This window comes from Lonchura striata, chromosome 11 (assembly GCF_046129695.1).
Source record: "Lonchura striata isolate bLonStr1 chromosome 11, bLonStr1.mat, whole genome shotgun sequence".
In the NCBI taxonomy this organism is placed as follows: Eukaryota; Metazoa; Chordata; class Aves; order Passeriformes; family Estrildidae; genus Lonchura; species Lonchura striata.
Window position 1 is genome coordinate 16,773,737 of NC_134613.1, and position 21,737 is coordinate 16,795,473.

General features: G+C 54.6%; 2 long non-coding RNA genes across 3 annotated transcripts in view; both read right to left on the bottom strand.

The window, feature by feature from the left end:
- Window positions 1–18,606, bottom strand: part of LOC110474298 (uncharacterized) — a 40,266-nt gene extending 21,660 nt beyond the window's left edge. The window contains exons 1-3 of one of the 2 annotated variants that reach the window (XR_004148744.2): window positions 18,495–18,606; window positions 13,481–13,727; window positions 3,749–3,818 (exon numbers count right to left, since the gene is read on the bottom strand). This is a non-coding gene — a long non-coding RNA (uncharacterized LOC110474298). Of the gene's footprint in view, window positions 1–3,748; window positions 3,819–13,480; window positions 13,728–13,948; window positions 14,036–18,494 lie in introns of those variants that run through there. The other variant, XR_002466056.2, reaches the window with a different exon arrangement.
- Window positions 18,607–20,092: 1,486 nt separating this feature from the next.
- LOC144246953 (uncharacterized) lies at window positions 20,093–21,412 on the bottom strand. The gene is made up of 2 exons (XR_013340678.1): window positions 21,051–21,412; window positions 20,093–20,231 (listed from the first exon to the last, which is right to left on the bottom strand). It is a non-coding gene; the product is annotated as an uncharacterized LOC144246953 (long non-coding RNA).
- Window positions 21,413–21,737: the final 325 nt, after the last annotated feature.

Sequence of the window (21,737 nt, forward strand, 5' to 3'; positions counted from 1 at the left end):
GCTAGACAGTGAAACATAAGGGATGGCAGGCTAGCTGCTCCGCTCCAGGGTTGTCTACATGGAAAACCACACCATTATAATGACAGCACTATAGGTCAACTGCTGCTGCTCCTTGCCACGCTGGTGCACATCTTCACTCTTAAACTGGCTTTCTCCAGTTTAGCTTAAACTGCTTCCAGCGTGACATCACTGGTATACAGGAGAGTCCTGCCTTCTGCTAAAGTAAATACCCACAGAGGTTGTACGAGTACAGCTCCTTGCTTTAAAATCCGCCCCCCAACCGTACGTCTGCAGCTAGACCTGCCCTTCGGCTAACCTTTCTGTACTCCGCACACTCCTGGGCTGTTCACAGTGCCCGTGAAACACTATTACACCCTGCTTCCCTTGGGTGCTAATCCTGCTTGTCAACCCAAAGGCAGAAGCAGACGGTGGCTTGGCATTTTGATTACGTTGTGATCTGTTTGAACCTTCCAGATTCTTTTGATGTCTGTGCAAATTTGAAAGGGGGAGCCTTCATCCCCCACAATGAAACTCTGCTATAGCATGGTGAACCATCTCGGGACTCCTATGTCCATAGCCATTGCTAGATTTGAAGTGGGGAGGGGAGTTGCAGCTCCTCCAGGAAGAGTCTGAATTTCAGACTAACCAGTTCTGGCCCTGAGCAGAGAACACTACAGGGACAGCGTGTTGCTCTTCAAACAAATGCATGCGTATGGGAGTGTGCGCATGCACAGAGACACCAGATTTATACAAATAGATGCATTCATAGGAAAATGCAAATAGCATCCTCTTCCATCCCAGGCTCCCTTCGAGCTCCTGACATCCCAAGGTTTCAGAGGAGTACAACGGAGCCTCAGATCAAACATTAGCCCTGCGGGGGTTCCCTCAGGGAAGCAGCCATGCACTGGGGTCTTTTCCCCGCTTCCATGTGAGGTTTCCCGACCCGGCCTTCCGTGGGTGCTCAGTTCTGACACGCGTACGACACGCGTGCGCGCGTGCAGAGCCTTGCTAAAAGGTGCTCTGGGAATTGAGCTCCACTTCCTCTTTCTCCTGACTCAATTGTCATAAACCAGCTTTTGTTTTATTTTTAACAAAGCGACAGAAATAATCTCCACACACAGCCCTTGACACTCCCACGGCCCTGTCCTTTAACAGAACAAGGTATCCAGGGCCCCCGAGGACATGGGCACAGGGAGATAGCAGGGTAGGAAAGACCAGGAGAGGCTGCTTCTGGGTGCACAGAAGTCCCCTGCTCCTCTCTTGAGCCCATTGCTTGGCAGGCAGAGAGGTGGTGCGATGGGAAGGTGACTGGATGGTAGGCAAGGCACTTCCAACCTCTCCAACCCAAACTTCAGCTCTTCCCTTCATCCCCTACCCACTTCCAACCTGCATTTTACCTTGCACTCTGCTCCTCTTGCTCTTCGGTGCCAGCAAGAGATGACTCCTGCAGCACCATTGCAGCAATCAATGGGCTGATGTGCAACCTGTGACAGCCCGAGCTCTGCCTGCCTGTGGCAAACCCCTGTCTCCAGCATGGCCAAGGACTCATCTCTCCTCCTCCTCCTCCCATCCCACATACCCAGGTTCAGGACTCAGACACATATGGAGACATTTCTTGATGAAACCTATCAGTGGGTGAGTGGCAGCTGAGCAGGTACTGAGCAAGACGTGGGGCCAGACAGCAGCCAGGGGGGAAGGCAGCGGGTGGAGGGAACGTGCCTCGGGAGGAATACTCACAAAGGGCTGCTTTCATTAATAAAACATTCCCCCCTCGGTTGCCTTTTGATTTGGGTGTAAGAATTAACCCCATCTGCCCAACAGCACGCTACCTACCAAGTCATCTCTGCTGAGGAAGGCTGTCTGACGTGTCTGCTCAACTGCCTCGCTTCCCGCTGCCTGCACTCCTTGGCAGCCCAGACCCCTCCAAGCAGCTCACCAGCCTCACTGGGTCTGCCCTATGGAAGAGATCTTCTTCCCACAACATAGATTAGACCCAGTGAAAATAGGCTTAGTGAAAATACCATTTCACTATTAATGCCACCCCTCCACAAGATCCACCCCCCCGCCCCCCCACCAGCTTCACACTCTCACACCCAGAAAGATTATAACAAATCCTGGTCACCTTTTGCCCCTGCTAACTACTGCTCCAGTCTTTGCACTGCATGCCTTCTACCACGAGTAGAGAGCTGGGCACAGGGAGTACTTATATATATACACACACATCTATCTAGTCAGCACTGGAGGTGTGCAGCTGCACAACACACATCTCCCTGCACAGCATCTCGCCTTGTCACAACACCCCAACCCATCCCTCTCTGCTGTAATTGCAGCGCCTGGTCCTTGGGCATCAGCAGAAAGTTGCAGCAAATCCTACATTGGTTAAAGCACAATCTGTCCATTCAAAATTGGTGGGGGGTTGCTTTTAAATCACTGAGACATTTCTATTCCCTTTCTGTTTAAAGTAAAACCGAGATGCAGAGATGCCTTCGAACCGACAGCCCCTTCATTTTTCCAGAGGTGTGTTTTAATGAGTGACTCGCCTTCCAAAAAGGGGCCGGCAAAGGGGAAGGACGGCAGATTCTCCACACAAATTCAATAGCTGGTAGGTTGCCATGGGCTAAAGCATTTCTTTGCACACATGAAGGGAAGGGACTCCAGAGCACTAAGGGTTTTGCCTCCCATGAGTTATAGCTCTACCCTTCAAGAGCGGAATAAATGCTTTATCCCATTGCAGCCTGTGATGTATTCTACATAGATGGATTGATTTCCCCTATTGTTCTTAATAAATCCTGGCGCATGAAGAAACTCACTGCACAGCCATTTTTCCTGCCTTGTTCTAACTTGCAGGAGTGATAAGGGTCAGATGTGACTGCAGTGGGAAGCAAAGGCCGTACATGAGGCAATGCTTTGTGGGATGCACTGGGTATGCTTGCAGGGGCTTGGTGGGTGCAGGAAACCAACTCCCTTTTCCCTGTTTGTTTCCCCTTTGAGTGGAGGTGAGGAAAAGGGGAACTGGCTGGGTACTGCAGCACTGGCGTGGTGATGACAAGAGCAGCTACTGCCAAGCTGAGCCTGCACAACCCTCCCAGATCTGCACAGGGAAAGGCAAGGCTCTGGCCCTCTCTGACTTGAGCTCTCAATTGTGAGAGATAAATACATATATTGTACTCTCTGATAAATGGAGGGCTGAACACTGCACCACTGTAGACCCTCCATCTTGCCCTCTCCATCAGACCTGTCCCTGTCCATGTCCCAGCTGAGAGAAGTCCACACCATTAACACAGGCTCCTCTGGTTTTTCATTTGTTTGGGTTTTTTTTAAGTCAAAATGCCAAACCAACCCACTCTCAATGACTCCCAACAGCACAACTCAGACCCCCAGATTGTTGTTAAAAGGTTCTCTCCCTCCCTACCATCTTTTCTACTCACAAGGTTGACACCCACCCTCTTTTCTGCTACAGGAGGGTGTTTGGTGGACACAGCTTTGCTGGTGTCCAGCAAGGAGGCACTGCTAGGCTCCAAGAAGCAGGTGGCTTTGCACAATCCTGCCTTGGCCACCTGCCTCCAGCTCCATCCAGGCTCCCTGGATTATCACCGCTGGTCTTCTCTAGCAGCAGCTAACAACTGGCCCTGTTTCAAAAGCCTGGCTGGAAATTTGGCTGTGGGAGAGAGGGAGGGATCAGGTAAAAGAGCTGGTCTCCCACGCATGAGTTGAACTCAATCCTTCAGCAAGACTTCCAGGGACTCACCTCTCCTTGCTCAGGTGGAGACGTCCCAGCCCTTCCCAAGGCATCCCACTCCACGAACTCTCAGTCATGTCTGATTAAGGAAAAGAGAATTTGTCTCAATTAGAAAGAGGTTCCCATATGCATGGACGGATGTCAAGCAATTACCACATGTCACTCACGTTCGGAAAAGAGACCTTAAATTTGGGGCCGTGCAAACTTGCACACACAATTGCAAGTGAGTTACAGACCCTGGCATGCTCCAGAGCGTACGTTGTGCGGATGCTTTCAAGCCCGTCCCTCGGCTGAAATACACCCAGCCACGTAAAATACAGCCAGACACGACCCCGTTCTCTAATAAGGAAATAAAGCCGAGTGGACCTGCATTGCCAGACCCCAGACAGCAACACTGTCTCTTTAATTTTCTCCCTGGCTATCTCATCCTTTGCACAAACTCTTTCCTCCCCGTGGCTTCTTCCAGCCTGGTGGGCAAAGTGGGAAAACATCATTAGGGAGGAAAAATAATTTAGTTTGTTAATCAGTATCCAGTGGTGGGAAACAAGAAAGACAGAGAGCTGGGCTGGCGGTTAGGGCTTAGGAAGGGCCAGCACAAAGCCCACCATTCATGACATCTGGGGCTGGGATTCTCATTGAATTAAACAGACACAAAGAGCAGAGGCATTTCATGCTCTCTTCACAAGAATTATCATATCTCCCTGGCACTAGGAAACCTTCAGCACGGGAGAGGGGGAGAGAGAGAGAGAGAGAGGGGAAAGCGGGCAGGCTGGGTAGAAATATGGGGCAGGGTAGAAGAGGCTTTGTTCCAGGGTTGGATTTATGGATGGGATGTGGCGCGTTGCTTTGCAGGGAGAGACAGGGCCCTGGCGCACTGGGTCTAATAAGAATCAGCAAATGTGAAACAGGGGGCCCCTGTGTACCATGAAGCAGGGAAACCCACGTTTGACAAGCCAACAGAATAACCGCTCGCGTCTCAAGGCTGTGGAAGGATGCTGACGTTCCTACGAGATGTGTCGTCTTGTGTGTGTGTCAGCGAGGAGGGGGAGAAGGGGAGAGGCGAGGAGTATAAACAAGAGACCAGGCAGCATCGTTCAGTCATGAAAATTAATTAGCTGATGTGCAAACCATGGCTGCTTCTTCCTACTGCCCTGCAAGCATTCCCCATAAAGCTATGGTGTGTGCAGAGCCTGTGACTGGGAATGACAGGGGCAGATTAGGCAGCTCCTTGGGACACAAGCCTGGCAGCAAGAAACCCACAGCCCATGCAGAAAAGGTGAGGAGGGGATGATTAGTGTCCCTGGGGAAGGGGCAGAGCCCAGGGACCAGAAGGAAGAGAAAAGGGAGAGACTGGGAACCAAGCTGAGACCAGGAATCATGTTGCTGCAGCAGCATAAATTGGGGTGGATCTCAAAAACCAGCCATTAAAAAGCCAGGAGCTGGCTGGTGGACTGCAAAACCACTTAGAGTTTAGAACACAAAATCTCTGGGGCAGGACCTGTCATCTCCTGCAGGCTCACACCATGGAGGCCTGTCCTACTTGGTCTCTGGGCATTACCAGAAGATCTACTTTAAATACTAATTGCTCCACGATCAAGACCTGTGAGCTGCTGGGAGGCTCCCAACAGCATTACCTGTGGGAAGAGGGGATAGATCTCTGACCTCACATCCCCAGGGTAATTTGACCCCGTGCACTAGTGCCACAAGCAAATATTTCTACCCAGTGATGAAGATGAGCAATTCCTGACCAACTTCACATATCCCATCCCCAAGATTTCAGATCCTACTATAATATCAAGCTTTTACTTTGGCTGGAACAAACACAGAAGAATGAGGGTGCCAGGGAAAATGGTAAAAAAACAGGGAATGAAGGGATGCAGAAAGTGATCGGCAGGGAAAAAATAGAGAAGACTCTTTGACATGGAATGTGCACAGTGAACACAACGTGCTGGAAACAAAGGGATGCAGGGAGAGAGGAGAGGCTGGGATGGGCATCTCGGCAGACATGTAGGTAAAAGTTGAAAAGGAAGCACTAATTAGCACCCAGACCATCACTTTCCATTAATAGCTTGTCACCGTTTCCTTGATGTTGCTGAGAGCAGGGAAGTTGGTATGTGTGATGCTTACCTGTCTCTATCTCATTAACAGAAGTGAGGGTGAGAACAGATGTTTATTGCCTGCATTCAGATAGACAGGCCCTTTGCTGAACTGAGAGGCAGGAGAGAGGGGGAAAGTTATGAAAGAGATGCTCGTGAAACACAAGCCAAACCCAAACAATGGAAACCCAAACACAGGACACTTAGGTACCTGTGCCGATCCAGAAACGGCCCCAGGCAGGTATCAGGTTCCAGGAATTCTGGAAATACAAAACTGCTCAGTCAAATAATTATAACCCAGGGCAAATACACTGCCAGCTGGGGGAGAGTGCTCTGGTATTGGCACAAGGTATGTGCAAGGGGCTGTGACTGCATTATACCTGGGAAAGTAAAACAAAGGGCTGGTTATTTTCCAGACTGATTTTCTCAAGGTGTCCACTCCACTCAAAAACAGACAGCCAAGCATCTTACTGAGAGCCAGAATGGAGATACACACCAGTAAACAAAGGAAAAAAAGAAAACAAAAAAGTGCTATTTTAGGCAAAGATAAATGTGCTTTGCATATAATCACCTTTGGAGTAATTCTTCCAGCAGCTAAAAAAGAGATTATCCTTCCTGTGTAAAACACAAAGGCCTCTCCTTTCCCTCCAACATGTGGAATGGCTCCTGACAGTGACATGGGAAAGAGGGAGTGTGCAAGGCAAAGCAAGACAAGGCAAGGACGCCAATCAGCAAGTACCTGCGAGCTGGTAGCACACATCTGCTGGTGTGATGACGGGAGCGTGTGTGTGTGTGCACATTCCTAGGGACACCCTCGCTCCCACCAGCACATCAATTCACTACGCAAGCCAAAGGTTCCTCTAGAGCAGGAGCCCAAACCTCCTTAGGAGGGAACAAGGGAAAACCAAAGGCAAAGAAAACATCAAGGCAGGGACTGAAGGAACAAAAGCTTTCCCCCTCTCAGCTTAGAGACATCTTCTTGGCCATTTACCTCGGATCAAGTGTAGGCTCTGTTGACTCCCCCACCTATTCAAACGAACTCTTTCAATAGTCTGATAGGTCTTTTCTGCTCTACAGCTTCTCTACCCCTGTGTTTGACGTCCCCAGCCAATGCAGTTAATGCCACATGCAGAAATACTGCCCTGAAGAGCCCTCGCTTAGATTGTGTGGTCAAGCACTTCAAAGTTAGGAAGTGTCCAATTTATGGCTGTCCATGCAACCTTAATTCCACCTCGCTGTGCAGTCACTCTGGACAGGAAAAGAGGGAGTGAGCTAAAAATAGGCTGCGACCGTGTCGTCAGCATCGTAAGGGCATGGGCAGGGAGAGGCTGAATTAACGTCTCATGGTCAAAATGAAATCAGGTACCCCCTGACTTGCCAGCGCTTGCTTTGGTGCCTTCAACCATGTACATTTTTAATATACAGAAATCACGTGCATTCTAAACATACAGAAAAATGCATTATTTATAGCTAATAAATAATAGATTGTTTATATAAGCAAAAAGAAAAACAATTGTAGGCAAGTGTAACAAATTCCCCTTCTTCCACCCCGCACCCATCTTTGCTTCATCCTGTGCGGGCAGAGAGATTTCAAGCCCCAAGCCTCGGCACAGATTTCTGCCACTATGAAATACAGGACTAATGTTATCTGGCAGCGGCAGAAGGCTGCTCTCCTGGGGCCGGCAGAGAAGGGGACTGCTGGGCTGGCAGTGCCCAGGCCAGTGCACCCACATACCCTTCACTTTTCCCTCCTGGCACCAGAACACGCAGGAGTTTTCTCCCAGGAGAAGGGTCTGTGCTGGAAGGATATGACCTAAAGGTGGAAAGGGGTGATGGAGCTGGCTGTGAACACCCTCCCACCTTCCCTGGCTGGTCCAGAGCTCTGCAATAAACTGGTGGGAGTCCACGGTTTCACCCTGCTCCTAATCTGTTATTATTATTCCAGGGAAACAATAAATTTTAATTTTTTTCCCCCCCAAGAGGCAAGCGAAGGGAAATAGTGATTCTGAACAATTCATAATTCAGCTAAACCTGAAAGGAATTTAAGGGACAAAGAACAGGCATTTCTCGACTCGAAGAGCTTCCCCCAGACGAATTTCAAGGGCCCACAGCAAACAATGGGAGTGTCAGAGGTTCTCAAAAAGAAAAAAAAAGTTCAAGAATCTTTACAATAAAAAGTGTTAGGCAACACAGAGGTCAGAGCCAGCTCCTCCTATAATAAATAGCACAACTACCCTACATTAACTATAGGAGACATTTTAATGCAGTGCCTCAGCTTTGTGCTAATTATACTTTTTCACCATATTTTGAACCTAAGAAAAAATGTCATCAGTTAATTATAACAGATGAGAGAGTGTGAAGACTTCCTCAATAAATAATGCCTTGATATCTCATATCCAACAAGCTGTGTGCTCTGCTCTGAAGGTGCCCAGAAATATGTCCTCTCAGGAAATATATCAAGAACTGATGGTCCCATAAGCTGGCTTTGTTTCCAAGCCTTGATTTTCAGCCCAATAATTAAGTGATTTTTATGGATTGGGGAGAGTAAAGGTCGTGGGACTGCTGGAATGGTGCCAGAGAGAGCCAATGTTTAAAAATAAATAAATTCCTAAATCAAAATGAGATACAAGAGACCTCAACAAATTCCCCCCACGGCTGCACAGGTGAGCACACAGATGCAATTTGATTTCTGGACCCATGTCCCATCCTTCCTGCGTTCGTGGCATCTCCATGGGAGTCTGGCAAGCACTAAAAAAGCCCGTTTTAATGAGACCAGGCCACGGCTGCCAGCATGCCACCAGGAGCCAGCCACTGCTGTCCACCTACCCCGAGGAGGAGGAAGGGCACCGTGCCCCTGCTGTTGTGCCACCCTGGGCACTGCCCCCGGCTGCACCCATCCCTGCTGAGGCTGCTGGGCATCCGGGTCCTTATGAGGTTCTTCAACTAAGCCATCTTTCTTTCAGCTCCCTTCTCCACCTAGCACCCCTCACTTCCCCCTCTGAAGAGCCGGGATTTGGCGTGGGAAAGATGTCTTTGGGCTTTTCACAAATCCAGTATCCCCTTGAACCAAAACCAATTAGCCTGGCCCAAGGTCCTGCCATTGAAGGACTGTCCCTTCTTTTCAAACCCCCGCGGGCTCAATTGCTCTAAGGAGCCTGGATGTGAATGAGCAAAGCCCGCTTAAAGTGGTACTTAAGGCCAGACCAGGGTGAAGGAAAAGAGAAAGCCTCTATAGGAACAGCAAGCTGAGTTTCCAAGAGACAGCTAACTGCCGGAGATTGTGTTCTTTTGCTCCCCCCATTTTCTTTTTTCTACCCCCACTCCTCAGCTTTCGAGGCAAACGCTCCTAACCAAACCTGAGCCCCTGAATAAATATTAGAAAACACGAAAGCCAGAACTTCGTACTGACTCTTTGCGGATGCCGGGAGCCCTTCTGTGGGAAGTGTGATGACCCAGCCTCGTATGCAAGCTCTGGTCGCAAACACGTGCACTCAGAGGGACAGAGGGATGGTGAGAAGCTCAAGATGATGTTTTTCCAGTTCAGGAAAAACTGGCAAACAGCTTTCCGAGGTGGCCAGGCCTCTGGGCATGAAACACCAAAATCCCCGACCTGGACAGAGAGACTCCCTGTACCATGTGTTGGGGAAGCCAGCACAGGCAGCCACATGCCCATCTTATGCTGATGGCCCCTGGTGACACCCAGAGACTAAGGGCGATCGAGGGCTGCGATGTGGCAGCAGCAGTGCCAGGGGGACACGCGGTACCCACACCATGAACGGTGTGTGTGCAGCACCATGTGCCAGGCGCCTCAGTGCTGGTGCCAAATCAGCACCTTCCCTCCACCCAGACACACGAGTGTGTCCAGCAGGCAGCCGTGATCCCTCCTGCTGGACATGCAGCACCCATCCATGGCCACAGGTTGGATGGACCCTCCAAGCTCCTCGGCTCCAGCGGCACAGACGAAGCCTGGGCAGAGCAGCAGGTAAAGGGAGGCTCTGCCCATTTGCACCAAGGGTGCAAGGAGGGCATGGAAGCCAAGAAAGACAAAAGAAATGGCTGAGCCCAGCCTCAAGAGTGGAACTTGCCATTGCCAGGCAGTTCTACAAAAATGCCCATTGATGGGATTTCATCCATAACCAAGCGTGCACGCTCACACAGCCTGGCTTCCAGGGAAGCTTCTTCAGAGAGCAGGGCCTGAACAGCCCCTTCACCTGACCCCAAGCCCTGGTGAGTTTGGCTTCCCCAGGTATTTGGTATAAACCCCCTTCATCTGATGCACCAAACCAAACCCACTGCATGACAGACACGTTTTAGGAAAAGGTGGGAAATCCTGGGCTGGAGCATGCAATCTCCCGGAGCACCATTTCCTTGGGGTGAAACCCACAAACTGCATTTTGCATTCATCCCCCAATGGCACATGCTGATTCTTCTGTTTCTGTCTCACTCTGCCCATCCCCAGCTCTGCCTGAAGAACAAAGACATCACAACCCAGCTCCAGGTACCTCACCCATGTTTGGCCTACGCTGCATCCTATTGCTCCATCAGGAGAGTCCCACTGAGAAGAGAAAGAATCAGGAATGCCAGGACATGGACTCTCATCTCAGCACTCCCGAAAAAGATGCCTTCCCTTCTGGGTTTTGCCTACGCAGGGGCAAAGACCCATCCAAACCAACAGCTACCCTAACAGGGCAAAAAGCAAAGCTAACAAAGGGAACTGTGTCCAGCCAAAATCCATCCCTGGCCCAAGGACAGATCCTTGGGGACCTCCCTTCCAATATGGTACTTAAAAAAAACCAAAAAAAGACAGAAAGCAGAGACCTGTCGGTGGGCTGCCAGGGATTCTCTAGATGTAGCAGGTATGCCACAAGCAGAGATTTGCTGGGGGGCTTCATCCACTGCCTTGCCCCCGACCCACACACGTATGATCTGGAGATTCTCACCCCACTGGTCCTCCATCACTCACTGCCACCTCCCTTGTTAATTGAGAGGGTGCTGCCTTCACACCTCCTCGAGACACCCATAGGTTCATGCCAACAATGGGGGCAAGAAGGAAGCACTAAAGCAGCAGAAAAAATTCAACCGCAGTTTCTCTCTCGTGGACATTAAAGGCCAAATCGCTCAGTCCCTGTCTCAGTCCCCTTCGGGGGGAACTGCTCTGGGGTAAGTGTACCAAGTACATGGCCTGAAAAAAATACCTCAAAAATCAGCTCAGGAGAGGTGATTTTGTGAAGGAAAAAAAATAGTAGAAGTCAAGAGTGGTTTCTGACCAGCTGATTGAATAGCAAGGTGAAAAAGCTTGCATCAATCCTTTGTAAGAGTTCTCATGTAGACACGGATTTCCACACTTCCATTTTATTTCATAAAATTATATATATATATATGTATTTATATATACACACACAAGGACATTTATTATATGTGTGTATATTTTTTTTCCTCAGATCCTCTTTTTATATTTTCACCTTTTGCAATTACAAAAGCCAGGGACAGAAATACCTCCTGGGTTCTGCTAGTGCAGAACACTCCCACCAAACAGATTTTCTCTAACATGCTGGTTGAATGATTCCTCCTGAATTACATTCATTAGGAATTTGAATGTTTCTTTCCTCCATCCCCCATCAAATCATTACTCCGGAATAAATGCATTCATCAACCACCTTGCTCAGTTCCCTCCTGCTTTGTTCAGTCTAGTTTTAAAGCATCTCCACTGAAACCGTTTGCACCTGACTCGATGCTGGCGCACGAAAAGGGGAAAAAATAAATAGGAGAAGAATTGAGCGCCACTCACAATATTGTGAAAATAATTGGAAAATTATTTCTTAAAAATAGCCAACATAATAAAGGAGGGAAAGGACTACATTCCTTCCTCCCCACCTCCGATCTCTTCCACAATTTCTGGGATTGCATCAAGTATACATATTCCAGATGGGCTGGAGAGAAGGAGGTTGGTTCTTAATGACACGTCTTTCGCTGCCTTTGGAATGAATGATTCATTCGGATCTTGCCGAGACTCGGTGCCACAGTTGAGTTACATTTCTAGAAAATCCGTATCTTTAATTCTGGCGCTGCGTGTGGGACCCAGCAAATCATGGAATTACTGCTGTAACTTCGGATTAGTAACGCTTTCTAAATGATAGTCTAATTCCAGGCCTTCATGCTTTTCAGCGTTCACACTCACACAGCCTTTTCCCTGGGAGGCTTCCTGCGGAATTAGTGCTGGCGTCTTCGTCTTTCTCTGCCCTTTTTAATTTCTCCAATGACTTCTCATTAGAATATATAATAACAGCTTCTCAGAACTTTTCTTTCTCCCGGTATAGCCAAATTCAGGCTGAGATCCTTTCTCCTTACTGTGGTTATGGCGGTGCTTTGCTGGCCCTGGAAGGGTGCACAGGCAGATTTAGCTTTGCGGGCCTACGTGGCATCGGACGCCATTACCCCGTGCAAGGGAAGGTGGAAAACCTGCCTGCGAGGTGCGGGGGGCTCCCACCTCCGGCCGGCCCCGCTGGGCACGGGCGGCTCGGCCCTGCGGCGCTCCCCTCTCCCTCGGCGAGGGATGCCCAGAGCGGAGGATGGGGCAGGGTACCCGCGCTCCACCTCGCCGAGCAGCGGGAACGCGGCAGCGCCTTTCCCAGCCCTCCCCATCTCCCGCAGCATCTCCCGGGGGGCAGAGGGCCAGCTCAGAGCCCCCTCGCAACCCCTGCCGCAGGAAGGTTCCTCTCGCAGCCTTCCCGGAGCTGTCACGACCCGTGTGGGTTGGCGGCAGCGCGGGGATCATCCCTGCGGGATGCGGGCGGACAACGCCGGGAGAGGGGCTGGTGGCGATGCTCCCAGCCCGCCCCAGGGTGCCGGGGGGCCCGGGAGAGCCCGGTCCCGGCCAGGGGCGCTTGCCCCACGCCAGCTGGGAAAACGTGCCGGGGAGGCTCGGCGAAGAGCACGGTGCTTTGTGTCGCCATGGGAACGGAATGCAGATATGCCAATTGCTTTTCTTTTCTTTTCTTTCTTTCTTTTTCCACCTTTTTTTTTTTTTTTTTTTTTTTTTTTATTTGCCAGACATTGTAATACATATTATGTTTCAACTTCTGGGGCTTGCAGCGGAGGTGAGGGAGGCTTTGTGCCTTGCCAAGAGCTCGGCTCCCAAAGAAGCCTCAGGGCCGGGCGGCTGCATGCTGGAGGGGTGCACCCAGCAGCGGGACCCCTTCCCTAGGCATCCCCCCGCAGCTACGAACAAAAGCAACAGCCACTACGCAAGAAAAGTGATCACATTCTCACCAACTTGACCTTCCAAAGGGAGGCCAGGATCAAATCCAAAGCCGAAAAAATAGAGCAGAAGAGAGAGAGAGAGAGAGAAGGAAAGATATGGAAAAGCTGGGGAGTTTTCGTGGTGTGACCCGTAGGCTGGGACGCGGGGGAAGGTTTATTTGGGGAGGGTGCTCGCTCTCTCCATCCTCCCAGAGCCGCTACACCCCCTAGCCTAGGAGTGAATTTCGGCGTGCGTTTAACCGATAGTTAAACCTCGGATTTATTTGGCAAAGGAAGAATTGGCGCAGGGCTCGCCTCCCTGTCCCCGTCCCTCCCGCCTGCTGCCGCGGAGCCCCGGGCTGCCCGGAGCGGCCCGACGGGGAGGTCGCGGACCCGCAGCCCTTACCTGGAGCCCCCAGGGCGGCGAGTCGGGCCGTCTCTGCACTGCCGGTCCTGGTGCGGCCGCTTCCCCTGGGCGAGCAGGTCTGGAAGTCATTTCTACTTTCGGTTATCTAGCTTTATGATGGCTCCACAACACTCATACAGCTAGATAACCAAAGACAGAAACATCCCTCCGTCGGGGATGCCGGCCATCCGTCCGTCCGTCCGTCCGCTCCAAGGTGCGGGCACGGCCGGGGCAGGGCGGCCAGGAGCTGCCACCGGGAACCACACACACATAAAAAAAAAAAAAAAAAAAAAAGAAAAAAAAGAAAAAAAAAAAGAAAAGAAAAAAAGAAAAAAAGGAAAAAAAAAAAAAAAAGAAAAGAGAGAGAGAGAAAAAAAAGATAAATATGAAGCGGTGAAGATGAGCCGGGGCAGAGCCACGGGCGCACGGCGGGCTGCCGCGGGGGCTCGGAGCCGAACCGCGCCGTACCGAGACAGGTCGGGCTGAGCCGGGCTGAGCCGAGCCGAGCCGGGCCGGGCCGGGCCGGGCAGCGCGGGGCTGGGCTGGGCTGGGCTGGGCTGGCAGCGGGGCCGGTGCTCGGCGCCCAGCCCGCCGGCCCGGCCCGGCGAGCGGCACTCGCGCTCCCGCCCCGCTGCCCAACTTCTACTCCCCTCGCATGGTAATCGCCCCCTTTGGGAAGTGACGTCACGCCGCGCCCAGCCAATCCCCGCGCCCTCATTTAAATCAGCGCCCCCTTTCCCGCGCTTTCCAGCCCGGGATGGGCTTTGCAGCGGGACGGGCCGGGCCGGGCCGGGCCGGGATCGGCACCGGGCGGCACCGGGCCCTCCGCCACACCCCGCCACCGGCCGCCTCCTCCCGCCCTGCCCGGCCTGCGCCGCGGGTCGCTCACCTCCCCTACCCCCTGCCCGCTTCCTCCCGCCCCGACGTGCCCCCGCGGCACCTCCGCTGGGCTGCGGGAGAGGCGAGCAGCACCCCTGCGCAGCCCTGCACCTGCAGCTAACCTCCCTTTCCCCGTCCTCGGCACTCCCCTCTCTCCTTCTCGCCCCTTTTCCTTTCCCCTCTCTTCCTTTTCCCTCTCCCCATCCCCTCTCCCCTTCACTCTCTCCCTTTCACTGGCCTTTCCTTTCTCCCCACCTTTTCCCTTTCCATCCATTTTCTTTTCGTATTCCCGACTCCTTCTCCCATTTTTCCCTCTCCTCGCCGTGCACCCCCCACGCAGCGTGCCTCTCTCACACCTTCTCCTCCCCCAGCAATCTCTTCCCGTCCGGCCTCCGCACCTGGGGGCAGCCCGAAAGACCCTTTCTCCGCAGCCAGACGGGGGCCCGCCCGTCCCGAGTCGTGCCCCGGGGACGCACCCGCGATCCCCCACACATCCACTCTGCTCCCCATTTCCCCACACTTTTAATTATTTCCCCTCCAGGTTCTGCTATTTCCTGCACAGATTCTTAACGCGATGTGCGTGTAGCGGCGAATCCGGCACATACAAATAATAACAGCATCAATAATCAGACTAAAATGCCAGGAGCTAAATATGATTATCTGAGGTGCTTAACTGACCTATCCTCACTAAAAAATAAATTCAAAAATTAAAAAAAAAATTAGAATTGTAATCCCTCGCCGCTTCTGAACATCGCCTTTCTTTAAATCCCAGACGCGGGTTAAATGTGACCTGCTACAAAACGAAGCGATCTCGGCGGGAGCAGCCGCGGCAGAGCGCTGCCTGCCGGTCCCGCCGCCTCCGGCTCCCGGCGAGCGTCGCTCGGATTATTTATTTCTCCCTCTCTTCGCCCTCCCCCTCCCCGCCATCCCCTTAAAAAAAATTAAAATTAAATAAATAAAATCTACGAGCTCAATCAGGATAAAAGCTAAAGGACGAGGGCTGCCAGCCCTTTGCGAGCCGGCGCTGCTCCCGGCGCCCAGGCGAGCCCGGCCACCGCTGCTTGGCTCCCGGGAACTGCCCGTTCCATCCCGCCTCCTGCCTAACGAGAAACGGGCCCCGGTGTGCTCTGGCCACCCCGACGGGGCTGGAGAAGGTGGAGAGAAATAATTTCTCTGTCTCCAGCCCTTCGGTGGCACCCCCGCGGCCCGGAGCCGCCCGGGAGGGGACTTGGCCGGCGTTTATTTTAATCTATACTGGAGACAGGGAGGAAAATATTGCCATGAATGGGATCTCCTTAATTTTACGGCCTTGGATTTTCTCCTAATTTATCGGTTTCGCTGTTAGGGTGGTCGCTGCTAGAATGCTGGCGGCTGGGGCGGGGGAAGTCGCCCGCCCGCCCCGCTGCCTCGGAGCGCAGCCCGGGGGTGCGGGGACGGTGGCACCGAGCGGGCACGGAGGGCTCGCCTTGCCCGGGGACCGGCCTCGCTTTACCCCCACGGGGGAGGCCCCGTTACTCACCGCGGGGCCCCGGTGGCGGGGAGAAGCTTGGGGCGCCGCCGACAGCTTTCCCCACTCCCGGGGCCGTTTCGGCGGCGATGCGGCCCCGTTCCAGCCCCGTTGTCCCTGCGGCAGCGGCGAGGGGGCCCAGACGGGCAGAGCCAGCCCTGCTAAGCCGCAGCTCTGCCCGGCTGCCGCCGTGCGAGATCTCCCGCCCGCCGTGCCGAGCCCCCGGGCCGCCGTGCCGCTCAGGCGAGGATGCTGCGGGTGAACCACTGCACCTCGCCGGGCTTCTCGGGGCTGGAGACGAGATCCCCTCTCTCTGCCGGTCAAAGGAGGTGATTTTCTTGGCAGAAACATATATTATATTAATTTTCTTCCCTGCTCCTTTTCGGCAATATTTTGCTCTGCTCGGAGCTCTCGCCTTGACCCTCTCTCTCCGTATAGGCAGAGACCCAGTACGTGGGAGAGAATACCATGGGCTCGGGGTATTTTTGTTTGTTGTTAGGCTTGGGTATTGTGGGATTTTTTTTTTTGAATTCTGGTTATTTTGGGTTTGGTTTTTATTTTTTTCTTTTGTGGCGGGTAGGGCTTGTTTGGGCTTTCTTTTTGGCGCAATTTTAGCAAGATGCGTACAAAATGGCTCCTTGGCACAGCGCAAAGCACCATCGAGAAGCCTGGGGAGGCATCGGCGGGGCTGCCCTGGCTCCGGAGCTCCGATGGCATCACCCGGAGCCAGCTCTCGTCCTCCTGCCCTGGGCCGCCCACGGGGGCCGCGGGACTCTCCTCCATCTGCACGGGAGAAAAGCACCCACGGCGGCGGGCGGCCCGACGGGACGGGGAGGGACGGCGGTGCCGGCGTGGCCCTGGCCATGGTGCTGCACCGGCCCCGGCCCTGCGGACCTCCGCCCGCCCGCGGGCAGGGCGGCCGCGCTGCCCGCTCCCTCCTCGGGTGATCCCGGCGCCAGGCAAGGCGGGCGGCCCCGCTGGCCGCACCTCGGAAGAGCCCGGTCACCAGGCCGCCCCTGAATTATTTAACGTGATCGCCCAGGAACGAGTCCGCTGCCTTCCCCTCTTCTACGTCCTGCACGTCTGACGTCACTTTTCTTTAATTAGGAGAAGTTATTTTTAGCCAACCTGGAGTAACCCCCCACGCCTCGCAGCCTCGAGCTGCATCTTCTCCTAATTGTTTTTTTGGGATGGTTTTTCTTTTCTTTTTTTTTTATCTTTTTTTTTTTTTTTTTTGGGAGGGGGGGGTGTTGTTTTCCCCTCACCATCTAGGCTTGGCAAAGAAGCGGCAGCTCCCGCCGGGCGTGAAGGAAACGCGTTGCTTTGTTTAGTAATTAAAAGCAGCCTCTGAGCAAGCCCCGGCGCCGAAAAGGGAAAGCGGCTGCGTCTCACCCCCGGCTCCTCTTTTCTCTCCGGCCGTCGGGGCCGGGACCCAGGTGGGGACCGCCCCGGACCTTCCTCGCTTGGCGGGGCGAGGTGCTGCCCGGCCGGGGCCGGGGGTGGAGGCACGTCGAAGGGATCCGGCCAGGTGCAGAGTCTCAGGCCACCTGCACTGCTATGATTCGGGTTTCCTTAAGGCTGAGGCCTAAAATGCGTTTCACTTCCAGGGTGATACAGGGGAAAAAAAAAAAAAAAACAAACAAAACAAAACACAAAAGCCAAACAACGATCCCCGAGGAAATAAGAAGTCGCGGGAAGGCAGGGAGCAAAAAGGAAGAATGAATGGGGGTGAAAATAGAAATTGTTAAAAATTAGGGTAAAAGCAGTAAGAAAAATAAAATTATTATAAACAAGGATAAAATTTTAAAAAATTTCCTTTTTTTTTTTCTTTTTTTTTTTCTTTTCTTTTCTTTTCTTTTTTTTTTTTTTTTTTTTTTTTTTTTAAAGCGAAGGAAATGCATTCAGCAAATGAAAAATGAAAATAATCCACTGGCACCAGAAGCCGGTGGCAGATCAGGGCACAAGCAGCGGTGGCCCCGTTGCTGGTCCTCAGGGGTAAATCCGAGCAGGGGAGCGGGACGCCCTGATATCCTCCCCTTCATCCCTAAAAACAGGTCCAGTAGCAGCACCCGCTGCACCGGGAGGATGAACTTCCTCGGGAGCCCGAGATTTCTCCCGCGGCCTAAAGCCCGGCTGTCCCGGGAGGCTCGGCCTCATCCGGGCGTTTTGGCCCGTGCCGCTTCTCCGACCGGCGAGAGCGGAGGTTTGGGGGAAACTCGGCAGCCCCCCGGCAGCGCTCGGCCCCAGCTGCCCGCCGTCCCGTCGGGGCTCAGCCCGTCCCGGGCCCCTCTCCCGAGCTGCAACGTCCCGGGCATCCAGGGAGAAGCTGCCGGAGCGAACGCGTCCCCGGCAGCAAAAGGTTCGCGGTGTTTCCACTCGTGCCCCGCGAAGGGTGAGCGGGGCCAGGCAGCGGCGCGGGGCTGTCCCGGTCCCGCGTGGTGCCGGCACCTGGAGGAGCCCAACTTCCCGGCGGGGACCGGCCCAACTTCGTATCCCCCGTCCTGTCTCCCTGCCTCCCTCCTCCCCCTCCGGCAGCCGGTGTGTCCCCCCGGAGGAGACTGTCCCCCGCACCCTCCGCCTCCCTGGGGCCGCCCCGCCGAGGCGGCGATGCCCGGCCGCGACACTCACTCTGCTGCCGTGCGGAGGGCAGGACGGAGGTCCCGGGAGAAGCGGGCGGCGGGGCCATTCCCCTCCCCGGGGCGGGCGGAGGGGCGGGCTGGGCTGCCCCCGGCCGAGCGGCGGCTCCCGCAGCCCCCAGCCCCGGGCGCGGGCCGGCGGGGGCGGCGGAGGCGGCTCTGCCCCGGCTCCGCGCGTCTTCCCGGCTGCTGCCGGTGCCGGCTCTGGTCGCTGGCCGGGAGCTGCCGCCGCCGGCAGGCTCTGCCCGCACTGACGTCAGCCCGGCAGCCGCCTATTCACTCCAACCATGGCGGAGAGGAGGAGGAGGAGGGAGAGGGGGAGGGGAGGAGGCGGTGGGAGGGAGGGGGAGAGGAGGAGGACGGGAGGAAGGCGGCGGTGGCGGCGGGGGCTGGTGGCTGGCAGGCTCCGCCGAGCAGAAAGCGCAGCCCCTCCGCCTCACCCCTTAATTACCCCCCGAGGATGGGGCTGCGCGGGGGAGGGGGGCCGTGTACCCCCCTTTCCCCCCGGAGAGCCCCTCTGCCTCCGGCTCCCCCGGGGCCGCCGTCGCTCACCTGGCCGCCCCACCGGGCACCCCACTCTTCCCCCGGCCTCGAGAAGCGCTTCTCGGTGGGGAGAGCGGGGCCAGCTCCCCCCACACCCCGCCACCCGAGTCCCCTCTTGGCGGTGCCCCCCATCCCTTGAGGCACGGACCCCTTGACGGCGGACAGGGAAAGGGCTGAGGCCGCCCCTAACCCTTCCCTGGCCCGGGCAGCTCCCACCGCCCCCCGGCCGCCTTCCCGGCCCGCACCGCTGTCCAAATGCTGAAAGGACCCGCGACTGCCCGGTCCGGCCCGACACGGCTCGGCACGGCACGGCACGGCCCTGCCTGGCCCGGCCCGGCCCGGCACGGCACGGCACGGCACGGCACGGCACGCCTGCGGGGCACACGCTGCCCCCGGGCCGAGTCCCCAGCCCTGGAAAAGAGGTCCCTCCTGTAGCCGGGCCGTGCCGTGCCGTGCCTTCCCCGACGGACAGGCCGAGCGCGGAGCCCGGCTCGGCCCGAGAGCCGCAGCGCAGGGCTCGGGGGGCACAGCGAGCTGGAAGCGGGGCGCGGGCGCGCAGGTACCGCCGGCGCGCCCCTCTCCTCTCCTCTCCCCTCTGTATCTTCCCTCTCGTCTTCACAGCATCAACACACGCTGCACCGCCTGCAGCCTCTGCTGTAAGGCTCAGAAAGCCCTCCCCAAAATCCCACAGCCCCCCACACCCCAATCCCTCCTGGCACACCTTTACTTCGCTTCCGACCTCTCCTCTTCCTTCCTGCGTTTAACCTGGCTCCTAATTTTTATCTCCGATTCACTCCACCGATGCCCCGGAGCGGCTCTGGGGAGTCTCTCGCCGCCCCGATGAATACACAGGGATCCCCAGACAGGTTTTCTATGTAGGAAAAAATAAACCGATCGAGCCCGAGAGATCTGCAATAGCCGAACACGCCGCCTCGCCTTTACATTCGTGTTTTTAAATTTCCCCGTTATTTTCCTTTTTTGCATCTGCGAGTTGCCACGAAAGGAAATACAACCCCAAATGCCACCGCCAGCAGAAATCGGAGCTCGTTGCCAAATTCTGTAGTATTTTATTTTAAAAGCAATTAACACCATTTAAAAAAAAAAAAAAAAAAAAAAAAAAAAAAGCATGTCTTCTCCTCTTCCCGGGGAGTGTAAGAAATCCTTTTGCTCACCCAGAGTCGAAAACCTAATGGCATTGTCGTTAAACACGAAAAGGAGAATATTAAGAAATTGCAACACTCCCTCCCGAGTGCTCCCCCCCTCCCAGTTTATTTGCCCTAATAATTAATTCACAAGAGCTTAACTTCGGTGTAACCCCGGCGGTCTTTTCATTAAAAAATCCCCGCGTTTCCTATTGAATTAGCTCTGCTCCATTGTCGCTGAAATGAAGACGCCAAACCAACTTTTACCCTGAGCATTTTCTCACCAGCCCAAAGAAAAGTCTCTCTCGTTTTTCTTTTCTCTGATTTTTTCTTTCTTTTTTTTTCTTTTTTCTTTTTCTTTCTTTTTTTCTTTTTTTTTTTTTTCTTTTTCTTTTTTTTTTTTTTTTTTTTTAAATTCAAGCACCCAGGCGATGGACGTGTCCTGCAATTTAACTACTTTCAAATTCTTTGTTCGGGTCCCACCGGGGCTCTATTGTCACCCTATTGAGAGAGCTTATTGCCAAGTCAAGCCTGAGCGAATTGAGACACGCACGGGAGGAGCCCCGGGGGCTGGGAGCGGGATCCGTGGGCTGCTCGGCCCGGGGGGACCCCGACCCAACCCCGAGGGAGCGGGCACGGAGCGGGGCAGGGGCTGCCGGCAGCGCCCGGGCCGGGACAACCGGCACCGATTGCACAGGAGCCGCAGCCGCCAAAGCAGCCCCGGCCCCGCAGAGCCCGGTGGCCGTGCTGGGGCACCCCGGGAACGGGCGGCCCCGGGATCGGGCTCCTTTGAACCCTCAAAGCATCCCCCGCAGCAGCGCCCTGGCTCAGGTACCGCCGCTGCGGGCACGAGAGGGACTTACCTCGGATGCCCGCGGTGCCGCCAGCTTCCCTCCTTCGCTGGTTCTCCCTTCATCCCGAAAAGGAGGGTCCTCCTCTGCTCTCATCCCACCCCCGACCCCTCCAGCTCGGAGCCGGCTCCCGCCTGTCTCCTGTCGCCCTCTTCAGCGCTCACTTTGGGAGCTCCGGGGCTCGCTTCCCGAGCAGGGGAAGAGCGGGATGTTGGGGTGCTTTTCTTGTCTCTTTTCCTTCCCTCTTTCCCGACTCCTCCCCAGCCTGAAAAAAGGGGTTGCGAGCTGGAATAGGGGGGTACGAGCTTCTCGGAAGGGTTATTTCAGGAGAAAAAGAAGCTGAAAGAGCAGTGCTGGGCACGGATTTCCACGTAAGCCCGTACGTCACCTATAAAAATTGCCCGTTTCTCCCGTTTCTTGGCTCCGGGGGGGCAGCTGCGACATCTCTACCTGTGGAGGGAGGGGGTGAAACACCGCTAAAACCGGCACCCCGTTAAAAACCTCCTGCTCCAGCTGCGAGGGGAAAGCAGAACCGGGGGATGCTGGAAAGCAGGGGCTGCCTCTCTGCATCATCACCCGCTGCCCCGTGGTGATGTTTGGCCTCCACCTGCTCCCTCAAAACACCCATCAGGAGCCCTTCTCAGCCTCTCGGTGCCGGGGAGAGAAGGAGCTTTAGGGGATTCCACGCCGATGGCACGG